At 47.4% G+C, this 14,121-nt stretch overlaps 1 protein-coding gene across 13 annotated transcripts in view; it reads right to left on the bottom strand.

Moving 5' to 3' along the window:
- cbfa2t3 (CBFA2/RUNX1 partner transcriptional co-repressor 3) overlaps positions 1-11,106 on the bottom strand; it is a 150,979-nt gene extending 139,873 nt beyond the window's left edge. For 8 of the 13 annotated variants that reach the window (XM_055664891.1, XM_055664892.1, XM_055664885.1 and 5 more), the window contains exons 1-2: positions 10,918-11,106; positions 9,039-9,138 (exon numbers count right to left, since the gene is read on the bottom strand). The gene's annotated coding sequence lies outside the window, so the exon portion shown is untranslated. Of the gene's footprint in view, positions 1-4,911; positions 5,962-9,038; positions 9,139-9,441; positions 9,571-10,917 lie in introns of those variants that run through there. The other 5 variants (XR_008726442.1, XR_008726443.1, XM_055664886.1 and 2 more) reach the window with 5 other exon arrangements.
- Between the last annotated feature and the right edge of the window lie 3,015 nt (positions 11,107-14,121).

Raw genomic sequence — 14,121 nt, 5'->3', positions numbered from 1 at the left:
CTGCCTACCCCATCTATGCCTCTCAATTTTATAAACTTCTCTCAGTCCCCCCTGAGCCTCCAATGCTCCAAAGAACACAATCCAACCCCAACAAGTTTGGCCAATCTTTCAAGCTAATACTCTCTATTCCAAGCAATACACCAATGACCCTCTACACCATCTCCAAAGCTTTCACACCCTTCCTGTAGTCCAGTGAGCAGAATTACACACAATACTCCAACTGTGAACGAGCAAAAGCTTTATACAGCTGCATATAACTTCCCAACTTTTTAACTCAATGCCCCAGGAAAGGCTAAGAAGACAAGTGGGCATGGAAATTGTGAGGGAGTTGAAATGACATACAAACTGGAAGCTCAAAATGATTGTAGTAAAAGCACATATGCTCTGCAAAATGGTCAATTAATTTATGCTTTCTCTCTCCAAAAGCCATAACATCGAGTGATACAGCATGGAAACAGGCTTTTTAGCCCAAATATTTTATACTGAAGTAGCCAATTCTGCAACCACCGACCGTGAACCGTCACTGACCGACCGGAAAGACGTGATATAGAAGATGGCCGGACACGAGGAAGAAGAAATTCTAGTGTTCCTTTCCTGCAATTACCAATCCACCGAGGTTGTCCCTCCCTTTGTTCACCTTTTCCATTCCACCCCATCACCCTCCCCAACTTGGTTCCATCTGCCCATCACCCACAGTTGGATTCTTATCCACCTGGGTTTCTTCTTCCTTTGCCCACCCTTTCTATGTCTGTCGTATCTCCTTCCCCCACCCATTCCCTTAAACTGGTTCCAGTTGACCACCATTTCTCTCTCATCTGTTTGCAATAGTATGGTTGCTCTACACATTGTGGTTTTGCACAATCGTGGTCTAGTCTAGTTAGAACAAATAACAATTTATGTTATATTTATGGTTCTGTCTAATGAGCTGAAAAGCTACAGCAAGTACGTAATTTATTGTTCTGGTTCATGACAAAAACCATTTTGAAACTGGAAACAGAGGGATATGGTCCTTGGCAGGCAGATGGGAGTAGTTTAGATTGGCATTACGGTTGACACAGACTGCACGGGCCAAAGGGCCTGTAAGTGTGCTGTATTGTTCTATTATATCACTGTATTAATTCATTGTCATCTACAGGAAGACTTGTTGAGGCTCCAATTGTTCATTCATAATTTACATTTTCATGCCTACAGCAACCACTGAGGCAGCTGAACAAAATCTCTCACTCTAAACATTTTACCATTTGACTGGCATCCTTAATATTGGTTTCACTTGGGTTTGTGCTGGGAGCCTTAAACTTCAGTTCAGCAATGGTTTTTGACTTAACATGGGAAACTGTCTGCTGAATGATCAGTGCTGGAGCCCACCACATGAGGGTGCTGCTGAACAGTATGGCACAAGCCTTTATTCACATTAAATGCCAGGCTCAACACAGAGAAGTCAGCAGACTTTATAATATCAGGACAGAGTGCACAGGGAAGTTAGAGTTTAGAAGCCAATTTCATGCATACTCCACAATCCTGACACGGGGTCTTGAAGTCCATCAGGAAAGCCAAGAGAGCCTACAGGGACAAAGTGGAATCTAGCTACTACAGCTCTGACCCCGACGCATGTGGAGTGTATTACGTTGCATCACGGATTACAATGGGAAAAACAGGAGCACTGTCCAGCCTACCGGTTCGCTCCCTGACTTGCTTAACATCTTCTTTGTTTATACTATTCTTATAACAAATGTAAAGCACTTTGGCCAACGAGAGTTGTTTTTTTAAATGTGCTATATAAATAAATGTGACTTGACTTGACTTCTATGCCCAGTTCGATGCAGACAACACAGCGCCTACCATGAGTCCACAGGTGTGCAGGGGGACTACCTCACTGACCCTACAAACGGCAGAAGCGAGGCGGTCCTTCAAAAAGGTCAACGACCGCAAAGCTCCAGGGCCGGATGGTATTCCAGGGCAGGCTCTGAGGGCGTGCACTGATCAACTGGTAGAGGTGTTCACCAACATCTTCAACCTCTCTCTGAGACAGTCAGTGGTTCCCACTCCCTTCAAAGCATCCATCATTGTTCCTGTACCAAAGAAACCATTAACCTCCTGTTTAAATGACTACCGTCCTTTCGCACTGACACATCATGAAGTGCTTCGAGCGACTAGTCAAAACTCACATCTGCTCCTCTCTCCCTGACACCTTGGACCCTCTTTAGTTTGCGTATAGACCAAACAGGGCCACGCCTTGGCAACTCACACTGCGCTAATCCACCTGGACAAAGGGAATACATATGAGAGAATGCGCTTCATTGACTACAGCTCGGCATTCAACACTATCATTCCCTCAAAACGCATCCCTAAGCTCCTAGATCTTCGACTGGAGACCTCCATCTGTGGCTGGATATTCGACTTCCTGACGGGCAGGTCCCAGGTGGTGAGAATTGGCAGCCACACCTCTTCCTCACTGATCCTCAACACAGGCGCACCACAGGGCTGTGTGCTCAGTCCTCTCCTGTACTCCCTGTTCACGCACGACTGTACTGCTAAGCACAGCTCCAACATCATCTTAAAGTTTGCTGATGACACGACCATCCTGGGCCTCATCACAGACAATAATGAGACGGCCTATAGAGAGGAGGTAAAGGCACTAAACAGCTGGTGCCAGTAAGATAACCTCTCTCTCAATGTCAGCAACGCTAAAGAGATGATCGTGGACTACAGGAGACAGCAGGGGAGTGGTCACCTCCCCATCCACATTGGTGATGCTGAGGTTGAAAGAGTCAGCAGCTTCAAGTTCCTCGGTGTGCACATCACTGAGGACCTCTCTTGGACACTGTACACAAACACAATAACTAAGAAACCCCGCCAGCAGCTCTTTTTCCTGAGAAGACTGAGGAAGTTTGGCATGAACGGCAGCATCCTCACAAACCTACAGTTGCACCATCGAGTCTGCTGACGGGCTGCATCGTAGTCTGGTACGGGAACTGTTCTGCCCACAGCCGCAAATCACTACAGAGAGTGATGAAGGCAGCACTGCACATCATTGGCAACTGTCTCCCGGCCATTCAGGACATTTTCCACCGGCGGTGCCTGCAGAAGGCACACAGCATTATCAAGGATTACAGCCACCCAGCATGCAGACTGTTCTCCTTGTTGCCGTCAGGCATGGCTGCACGCACCACCAGACTTAAGAAGTTTTTATCATCATGCCATCAGGCTTCTGAACTCATAAACACATCATATATGTTGATTATTTTATTTATTATTGTCTTTTACCTACCAATGTCACTTTTATCTTATTTTTTTTTTACCTTAATTTTATCCTTGTAATATCATTGCTGAGGTGACCCATTGTCTTGTCAAACACATTTCATTGTACCGTTGACCCTGTGTTAACCTACATATGACAAATAAAGCTGAACTGAGATCTGATTTGTCATTCATTCCTCTGCCTCCACAGATGCTGCTGATTCCCTGAGCAGTTTATTTTTTTGCAACAAACGATGAACATCTGAGTTTAAAGTTCAGTAATCTGACAGCCAAAATTATGCAAAATTAAGCTATGATCTGAAATTCACCAACATGGCAATGGTAAAAACTAGATCAATATCTTTAAAAAAAGGAACTGGAAACACATGTGGGGGTGAATAATTTGAAGGATTACGATATACAGGCAGGCCTGACACCACCTGTCCTCATCAATGGAACAGAGATGGTTGCCAGCTTAAAGAACACCCATATTCCAGCAACCATGACCCTTTATACTGAAGCAGTGATCAAGAAAGGACAATGTATTTAGTTTCTTAGGCTTTTGAGAAGATTCTCTCAAAATTCTACATATGTGCTATAGAACAGGATGCTTCTCAACCTGGTATGACAACTGCTCTGCTCTTGACTGCCTGAATCTGTAGAGTGGTGAACACAATACTTTCTATCACAGGCTTGTCATTTCCTTCCATACAATCTATCTTTCGGTTTGTTGCATGAAGAAAGTTGGAAGTAGCACCAACTATGCCTGCCACCTTAGCCATTCTTATTTTGGTCTTGCCGTGGAGGGGGCGCTGCTCTGGCAGCAGCCATGTCAGCAGCGCGTCAGTTTTTTCAACCTTTTTTAAATTTTATAGTATGTTTTAAAGTATGTTCCTTCGTGTGTTTTGTGTGGGGGGTGGTGTGGGGGGGTAAGGGGGAAACCATTTCGGTCGCCTCCTCCATGGAGAGGCGAGTTTTTCCAGGTCGCCTCCCCCGTGGCCTAACATCAAGGATCGGCGCGGCCTTTCCCGGAGACACGCCCGGGGCTTCAGCGGCGGGCGCAGCGTGGACTCTCGTTGTGGAGCGGGTGAGCCCTCGCTGGGGCTCGCTGGAGGGGAGCGCCCCGTTTCGCTGGCCCGGGGCTGCCGGCAGCCTGAAGTCGCGGTCTGCAGAGTTCCAGCTGGTGCGGCGTCTACAGCCCTCGTGGGGGACCCGGGGGAAGAAGCTATCACTGCCGGCCCGCGGCCAACTTCTACCACGGATCCGGCATGGACTCACCATCACCCCTGGAGGGGAGCTTCGACCGCCGGCCCTGCAGTCTACGGTGCTTTTGGCTGCGGCGGAGTCTTTAAATCTCGACCGATCGGCCTACACCATCTTAAAGCCGCGATCTCCGGTGAGGAAGAGCCGATCCTGGACTGACTCTGGACTCTGGTCCTGTCCCGGGGGGGGGGGGGGGGGGGGGGGAAATGGATGAGGACTGGCCAAATTTTGTGCCTTCCACCACAGTGATGAATGCTGTGGTGGATGTTTGTGTTACAGTTTTTTATTATGGTTGTGTGTTCTTTATTATTGTACTGCTGCTGACAACCCAAATTTCCACCAACCCTGGTTGTGTGGCAATAAATTATATCTATCTACATTCTGGGAGAAAATACAGGAGCTAGAAAGCACTTACTCTTCACTCATTCATTTATTCCATTACTATACTTGAATATTTTTTTGCATTATTTCAGATTCCTTTGTTGAATATCTACCACAGGAGACAATGGATGCAGATACAATTACAATGTTTATAAGGCATTTGGACAAGTAGATAGTGAAGTAAGGGGGCCTAATGCAGGCAAATTGGATTGGCGTAGGCACACATCATGGTCAGCATGAATGACGTAGTCCTTAAAGGCCGGTTTCTGTGCTGTACGTTTCCTGCTGCATCTATGTTACTTTCAGTGACTGATGAATATCCCATTGAACATCAATATTTAAAAAGTATTTTGCATTGTCTATACAGTTTGCACATTGTACATGCCACGTCGATGCTCAGTCAGTCAGCTTATGTATATGCTTCTGAAGCCTCTTAAAATCCTCATCAACGTTTAGTCTTACTTAGTCCTGCAAACTTAGGAATGTTTGATTTTGAACAAGTGGAGCCCAAGCCTGCCAACCTGAGGTGCTATTTCTATTGTTTTCGAACTGATAATCTCCCAATTCGACATTTTCCAACCTCATTCACCAACCTAAAAAACATGTGCATTTAATTTTTGCCTCATTATACCTTTCTGTGGCGGTTACTCAATGTACTTGCTTGGCCACTTAATTGTAAGTCAGCGTCCAGAATCCCATACCCACCAGTTTGGGAATGGATGGCAGGCTTCCTCCCTTCCTTTGGTGAAAGGTTATTGGTGCACTGATCGGATAATGTCAAGATCACAGTACATCTCTGGAGAAAGGAACAGATTTCATCTTTCAAGTCAACGATCATTCTTCAGAACTGAGGAGAACTCAGCAGAATCTGAAAAAAGAAATTGATAGACTATTTTCAGGTTGCGACCCTCTGAAACATTGTCTATCCATTTCCCTCCGCAGATACCCACAAGTTCATTCAGCAGTTTGTTTTTTTGCTTGAAATTCCAGCATCTCCAATCTTCAGAACCTTCCAGAAAGATCTTTCACCTGAAACATGACCCATTTCCCAAAGATGCTGCATGAGCTGCTGAGTATTGCCTGCAATAGAAATAAGAAAGGTTGGAAAATCTCAGGTCACGTGGAATCTTTGATGTTTCAGATTGAAGACATTTAATTATAAGACACAGATCTGAAACACCCTTTCTCACTCCACGTGCTTCCTAACTTGCTGAGTTCTTGCCCTCTTATCCTTCCTAATTTTATTTTTAATCTCAGCCTTCATATTCCTTTTCCCCATTGAGTTCTCATTATCTCACAGAGGTTCCTTTCTGTTGCCTGTTGAACTTCTAGTGAATACATTCAACAATTAACACAAGGGATGAGATCCCTGAACCTTCCCTTGGGCCAGAAAAACAATGCTGCGACACAGAGGCAGCTGATGCACGCACTGAACGTGGACACAGGCACATGTAATCTCTAAATGACTCTGGGGTCTTCAGCACAGAATACCTATTTAAAGATTTGATAGAGGTCCCTAGCTGGATTTATTGCTTGTTCCTCAAGTGCAAATTATTTCTCTGGCTAATGATGACTAATCAACTCTGCTTACACGTTATGCACTTTCCAGTATTCAATTTGTTGCATCTATATTACTAAAAGTAAGATCTTGACCGCTTTTGACACTGCGATGTGACTTCCGAGAAAATGTCGCCACTTACGGCCATCATCTTTGGCCACCTCACTCAGAGCCCCCCTACGCCGGACTGGATTGGATGAAAAATCAGAGAGATATTAATGGGTTTTTTAAAATTGCCGTTCTCTCTACTGCCTCCGCTGGCGGCAGGGGGGAGGGACTATAAAACCCAGAAGTGTCGTGGCTCACTCAGTCTCTGCCAGACGGAGGAAGCGAGGGTCATGGCTCTCTGAGCTGCGAATAACATTGAACACACGTCTACTTCCACGGTGAGTCCCCGGGATGTGGTTTTCAGCAAATGTGTTTTGTTGGCTTGCAAACTGTTTTTGGCCAATTGGCTTGGCTTTTAAAGGGCTTGCTTGCAACAGTTTTCAGATGGATAAAGCATGAATAAACATTTTATTAGATCAGGACTGTGTTTAATTTCATAATTGGCACTCATTCTGTGATTTTCGCTTAGTTGCAAGATGGAGCCGATGACGTCATTTCCGGTCAGCGACATGCTGGCACTGAGTGCGTAATTTCCGGTTCGTGGCAAGAAGCGAGAGGGTGACGTCAAGATGGCGCCGAGTGCAGGCGCCGTTGAATAATTCAAGAGAGCTGACTGCTCTGTCTATGGTGGTGAGTGTGTTTGTTGGATGTTATTTAAAGCACGTTTTTGCTTTAGCAGCAACAGCCTCTACAGGAGGCTTTAAACTTTTTTTTACACACTATATTCAACACGTTCTGAAGTTACTTGGCATTTTAGTATTGGGTGTGTGTGAGTGAATGCGTGTGAGTGTGTGTGTGAATGAGTGTGTGTGTGTGTGTGTGTGTGTGTGTGTGTGTGTGTGTGTGTGTGTGTGTGTGGGTGGGTGTGTGTGTGTGTGTGTGTGGGTGTGTGTGTGTGTGTGTGTGTGTGTGAGAAACCCCCCCCCCACTGACTGGTGGAGAGGTGGAATATTGCTTTGGGTGATCAGTCCACCCATGTGATGCTGGGACCCAACAGGTCCCACTTAGTCTAGTTTAATTATATATTTTCAGTAAAACTCATCCACACACTGGTTGAAGTCTGGACTTTGGTGGTACTCCAGTGTTCGAAATGTAGAAATATAACCACTGATAGGTACAACAGTCATAGGGAACAGCTATTTCTGCCTATGTAACTTTTAGCAGTAAAATAATCCAAAGCACTCCATGAGAACATTAAACCAGTTTCAGCCACCAGGATAATAAGCTAAATAATTAAGAGCTTGTTACAAGAAGCATCTTAAAGGATGAGAATCAGATGAAGAGGCAGAACTTCAAAACAGAAATCTAGAACTTGGGGCTGCAGCATATGACATCATTACTGCTGTGTGAGATGCTCAGGGGACCAGTATTGGAATGGAGGCTTGTAGGGCAGGATGAGATGGAGTTAGAGTGCCAGACCCCAGATAAGTCAACCCACAACGTAAAGACCGCTCCCTCCGTAACTCCCTGATCAACTCTTCCCTTCCCTCCCGCACCACCCCCTCTTTCCCCTGCAACCGCAAGAGATGCTACACTTGTCACTTTACCTTCCACCTCGACTCCATTCAAGGGCCCAAGCAGTCGTTCCAGGTGCGACAGAGGTTCACCTGCATCTCCTCCAACCTCATCTATTGCATCCATAGGCTTGTTGATCGTTTCGCCGAACACCTCCGCTCGATCCGCATTAACCAACCTGATCTCCTGGTGTCTCAGCACTTCAACTCCCCGTCCCATTCCGAATCCGACCTCTCTGTCCTGGGCCTCCTCCATGGCCAGAGTGAGCACTACCGGAAATTGGAGGAGCAGCACCTCATATTCCGCTTGGGCAGTCTACACCCTAGCGGCATAAACATTGAATTCTCCAATTTCCGGTAGCCCTTGCTGCCTCCTCCCCCTCTCAGCTCTCCCTCAGCCCTCGGGCCCCTCCTCTTCCTTTTTCCATTCTTCTCCCCCACCCTACATCAGTCTGAAGAAGGGTTTCGGCCCGAAACGTTGCCTATTTCCTTCACTCCATAGATGCTGCTGCACCCGCTGAGTTTCTCCAGCACTTTTGTCTACCTTTGATTTTCCAGCATCTGCAGTTCCTTCTTAAACACAACAGGAGTGATGAGAATTTAAAAATGAAGGCAGGGCATAGCCAATGTAATCATGTTCACACAGATAAACAAAGTACTAAATTAATATACAGAGAGGAAAGCTTGAATTTACAGCCAGTGTCAATAGAATTGTAGGTATAAAGGTGACAGACACAAATAAGCTTTTAAATGTAAAACAGCAGCAGTGGCAGACCTGAGCAGTGCTACAGAAGTGGAAATAGTTACAGTCAAAAAGATGAATCCTTCTGGGAAAAATAACAGTAACAGGAATCGCAGGCAGAAACTACTTGGTTACGAACAAATAAATAAGAATGGAGGCAGTTTGACCAACATTAACAATCGAGATGCTTTGGAGGTGATTACAAATTGGTTGAGAACTACAAGAAATACATTACCTATATCTCAAGCAAGGATGTCACTAGATGATCTTGATCAGAGCTGCTTTGGTACTACGTGAAGGCAGAAACCCGATTGGAGAGATTCAAACATGCAATTCTGGAAAAAGAGAGATGGATTAATAAGGCAATTGAAGGTAAAAATCAGGAAAGCAATCCACAAAGGTAGAAAATTCAAGGATTGTTTTATGAGAAAATTCCCCCGAGAGTGTCTACTAAATGAGAGCAAGCACGGTGGTATCGGAATAGACGAGAAGCAGCAAAAATTGAAGCTAAAACGCAGATGCTATAAATCTGAAATAAAACAGAAAATGCTGGAAACACTCAGCTTGTTGGGCAAGTATTGTGGAAAGAGAACATTTAATGCTTCAAATTGACATTTATTCAGAGCCTGAGCCCCCACCTTACAAGTCTTCAATTTGAAATACCAACTTTGTTCCTCCTTCCACAGATGCTTGCGACCTTAATGGAACCCTGCTGTTTCCATAATGGTTCTGGCACAGGGCGCGTTCAAGCGAGAAAAAAAGTACATCTGGAACCAAAGGTAAGGGGAACACAGTCAATTTGGACTGGGTTATACTGCAGGGTGAAGAACAGGGTTTAACCTACTGTCCAATTATATTATACCAAGCATGTACCACCTGACAGACAAAAGATCACATGCCTTCAAAACCACCTGCCTCCCCCATCCTATCGTCTTTCCCATCCTTCACCCACTCTTGACCTTGTCCTTTTACTCCCCCAGCATAACCTTTGACCTTCCCCCTCCTGACTTCAATTCCTCCCCAGGTTTCTCACCCCATCTTCCTCTCTGCTACCTCATCCCTTCTCTTCCATAGTCCGCACCCCTCTTCCCAGTTCCCCTTTCCTGGAGCTCACAACCAACCTACCCCTTCCTCTTCTGCCACCTCCTCCCTGACCCCCACAACTAAATACTACTCCATCTCTTCCACATTCATTCCCTTTTATTCTGAATCCCCACTTCCCCCTCTCTAAATTGATCACTCGCCCATCTACTCCCCTCTTTTTATTGTCAGGTGTACCGAGGTATAGTGAAAAGCTTTTGTTGTGTGCTAACCAGTCAGCAGAAAGACAAAACGTGATAATAATTGAGCCATTTGCAGTATATACATACAGGATAAGGAAATAACATTTAGTGCAAGGTAAAGCCTGCAAAGTCCAATCAAGGATAGTCCTAGGGTCAGCAAAGAGGTAGATAGCAGTTCAGCACTGCTCTCTGGTGGTGGTAGGATGATTCAGTTGCCTGATTACAGCTGGGAAGAAACTATCCTTGAATCCAGAGGTGTACATTTTCACACTTCTATACCTTTTGCCTGATGGGAGAGGGGAGTAGAGGGAGTGACCAGGGTGCTCATCCTTGATCATGCTGCTGGCCTTGCCGAGGCAGGGTGAGGTGCAAATGGACCAGAGAAACAAGGTCGGTTTGTGTGCTGCTTCCCCTCCTTCCTGCTCTCATCTCTCCCTCTCCCCTTAAACGTTCCTTCGGAACACCCCCCTCCCCGCCTCCTTCTCCCCAACTCCCCTTCCTACACACCTTCCCCCCTTCCTACACACTCTCCCCCCCACCACCCCCCCTCTCTCTCTCTCTCCCCCCCCCCCCCCCCCTTCCCCCTCCCCCTCCCTGGCCATTCTCTCTCTCCCCTCCTCACCTCTTCTCTCTCCCTTCTCCCCTCACCCCACCCTCTCTCTCCCCCTTCCCCACTGTTTCGCCTACCCTCCCCTCTCTCTCCCCCCTCCTCCCCACTCTCTCCCCCCCCTCACCATCTCTCCCCCCCCCCTCACCATCTCTCGCTCCCCCTACCCACTCCCCCGCCCCTTCTCTCTCTCATCATTTCCTTCCCAAACCCTGGGCTCTCACCGCTGCGTCCTCGACTCCGCGCTGGGAGCTGTCGATTCCTCATCGTCCCGGGAGCCGTTCAGTGGGGGCTCCAGCGGCGCCGGGAGGCCAACGACCGAGAGCGGCGCCGCCGAGCACAAGCGGACAACCGCCGGCAGGAGGCGGGAACCGCTGGCTCGCGAACCGCTGGCCAATGGGCAGGCGCTGGCCAATGGGAGCGCACTGGGCAGGCGCTGGCCAATGGGAGCGCACTGGGCAGGCGCTGGCCAATGGGAGCGCACTGGGCAGGCGCTGGCCAATGGGAGCGCACTAGGCAGGCGCTGGCCAAGGGGAGCGCACTGGGAAGGCGCTGGCCAATGGGGGAGCACTGGGCAGGCGCTGGCCAATGGGCGACAGAGCCACCTGTCGGCTGCTCCAATGAGATCCGCCCTCCCGCACAATCGCAACGCTCGTATCACTGGAGCAAATCTGAGTTTGGCCATCCCGGCGCGGCGACCAATTTGGCAGCCCCATGCTATCCATGGCCCCGCCCCAGCCCAGCCCAGTGCTAGTCTGACCCTGACCTCACAGCCCAGTGCTCGTCTGACCCTGACCCACAGTTCAGTGCTAGTCTGACCCTGACCCACAGCCCAGTGCTAGTCTGACCCTGACCCACAGTTCAGTGCTAGTCTGACCCTGACCCACAGTTCAGTGCTAGTGTGACCACGATCCACAACCCAGTGCTGGTCTGACACAGGCACCGACCCCACCTCACAGCCCAGTGCTGGTCTGACCCCGGTCCCGCCGCTGCCGCTTCACATCCCTCACAGGCCATTCATTGCATTTGGATTTCAAGTGAGCGTTTGATGAGGTACCACCTGAAAGCCTGGTGCAAGGATAGACACTGTCAACATGCAAGGAGTGGATAGCGAAGGGAGGGAGTTGGAAACAAAATCTGTTTGTAACTGATCTAGGGACTAGTCCAAGACCCTCAACTACTTTCTGTATTAATAGTAGAAGGGGGCAGAATGTTTGTTTACTGATGGCAGGAAAATAGGCGGGAGGGCACGCTGCACTGAGGATCTTGGGACTCTGTAGCAGGCTGAGTGATTGAGCAGTAACTTGGCAAATAGCAATATGGAAGTGGAATCATACAATCCCCTCGGTGATTATTATGATCAGGGCCCGCAGATCTATCTACGTTCATACTCCACCAGCTAGGCCTCAGCTCGCCGATATGCGATTGGATCCTGAACTTTCTGACGGAGCGACCGCAGGTAGTGAGACTGGACCGCACCTGTCCTCCACTATCACCCTGAGCACCGGCACACCACAGGGCTGTGTACTAAGCCGCATGCTCTACTCCCTCTTCACTCACGACTGTGTTCCTGCATTCGACACCAACACCATCGTGAAGTTTGCAGACGACACAACAGTGATTGGGCTGATCACCAACGGTGATGAAACAAAATACAGGGCGGAGGTGCAGAACCTGGCGGACTGGTGCACACGTAACAACTTGTCACTAAACACCTCCAAGACCAAGGAGCTGATTATTGACTTCAGGAGGTCCCATAATGGAGAATACGCCCCAATCTCCATTTACGGGGAAAGTGTGGAGAGAGTGTCCAGCTTTAAGTTTCTGGGCACTCACATTTCAGAGGACCTCACATGGTCCACCAACACCTCTGCGCTGGTCAAGAAGGCACAGCAACGACTGTTCTTCCTGAGGACATTAAAAAAGACTGGTCTGCCCCAACAGCTGCTGACAACGTTCTACCGCTGCACCACAGAGAGCATATTAACATATGGCATCTCTGTGTGGTATCTCAGCTGCACGGAGGCGGAGAGGAGAGCTCTTCAGCTCGTCGTCCACAGAGCGCAGAGGATCATTGGGACAGAGCTACCAGCCTTGGAGGGCATCTACTACACACTGTGCCTCAGGAAGGCCGTCAGCATCCATAAAGACTCATCACACCCCTGTAACGGACTGTTTGAACTACTTCCCTCCGGCAGACGTTACAAGGCCTTCTACGCCCGAACCTCCAGACTCAGAAACAGCTTTATTCCAAGAGCTATAGCGGCTCTGAACCGGCCCTGCTGAGTGCCCCCCACCCCCCCCTGGACTGTCTCCCTCGGATGGTCACGACACACAGCTTATTTATTTATTTTACTTTTCTTTTTCATCGGTTGGAGCTGCATACTAAATCTCGTTGCACTAACGTGCAATTGCAATAAAATATATTATTATTATTATTATTATTATTATTATTATTATTAAGACATCCAGCACCTTCCCATTAACTTTCACAAGTTCTGTAGTTTTCATGTCTTTCTCTTCAGTAAAAGAGGAGAAATATTCAGTGTGAACCTCGCACTTCTCTGGTTCTACTTTGGTCTTTGAGCGGTCCCTATTCTCTCCCTGGAGACCTTCTCCTCCAGGGATTCACTTGAGTCCAGCTGCCTAAACCTAAAACCAAAGCCTCAATATCACTTATCATCTAGGGTTCCCTACTTGTGTCGGCCTTGTCCTTCACTCTTAACAGGAACATACAGACTTTAAACTCTCACTATCTCACCATCTCCATTATTTCACGGTTTAATTCCTTTAAGAATAGTTTCCCTGTAAGATCGTTTCATATCCGTTCCTATATAACCAAATTCTCCCCACACCCCTGTACCCTTTAATATGCCTCCAATCTAATCCACCCCTCAATCACACATTTGTATCAAACTATCTAATCCTATGCAATCTATCTCAACATTTCCCTCCCTGAGAGGAATAGATTAACTTTTGATACTTATGGTAGAGTATCAAAATCAAGAGGACATAGGTTTCTTCTTCTTGCATATGGCGTGCACAGCCTAAAGTTGTAGGACAACTTGTTCTATTTGATCTTACTTGATTGTGCATGCCGGGTTGATTGCATTCGTCGAAACAGGGCGGACGATGTGAAGGTTGCATTCTCCCACCCCGGCATAGGTTTAAGGAGGGAGGAAGGAGGTTTAAAGAGGATTGCAGGTGAGGGGTTTTTTTTACACACACACAGAGTGGTTGATGTCTGGGAAGTGATGCATGAAGGTGGTGGAATCAGATACAATCACTATGAAACATTTAGATAGACACATGTGCGTAAAGAAGTATACAGGCGTAGTGCGGCTTATGTGATTCATGTGGATAGGAAAGGGTTGGCATAGATATATTGGGATGATGGGCTATTTCTACTCTATCCACCCTCTTTAATC

Source organism: Leucoraja erinacea, chromosome 50 (genome assembly GCF_028641065.1).
Source record: "Leucoraja erinacea ecotype New England chromosome 50, Leri_hhj_1, whole genome shotgun sequence".
Classification (NCBI taxonomy): Eukaryota; Metazoa; Chordata; class Chondrichthyes; order Rajiformes; family Rajidae; genus Leucoraja; species Leucoraja erinaceus.
The sequence above is the reverse complement of the archived record's forward strand: the minus strand, read 5'-3'. Positions and strand labels throughout refer to the sequence as shown.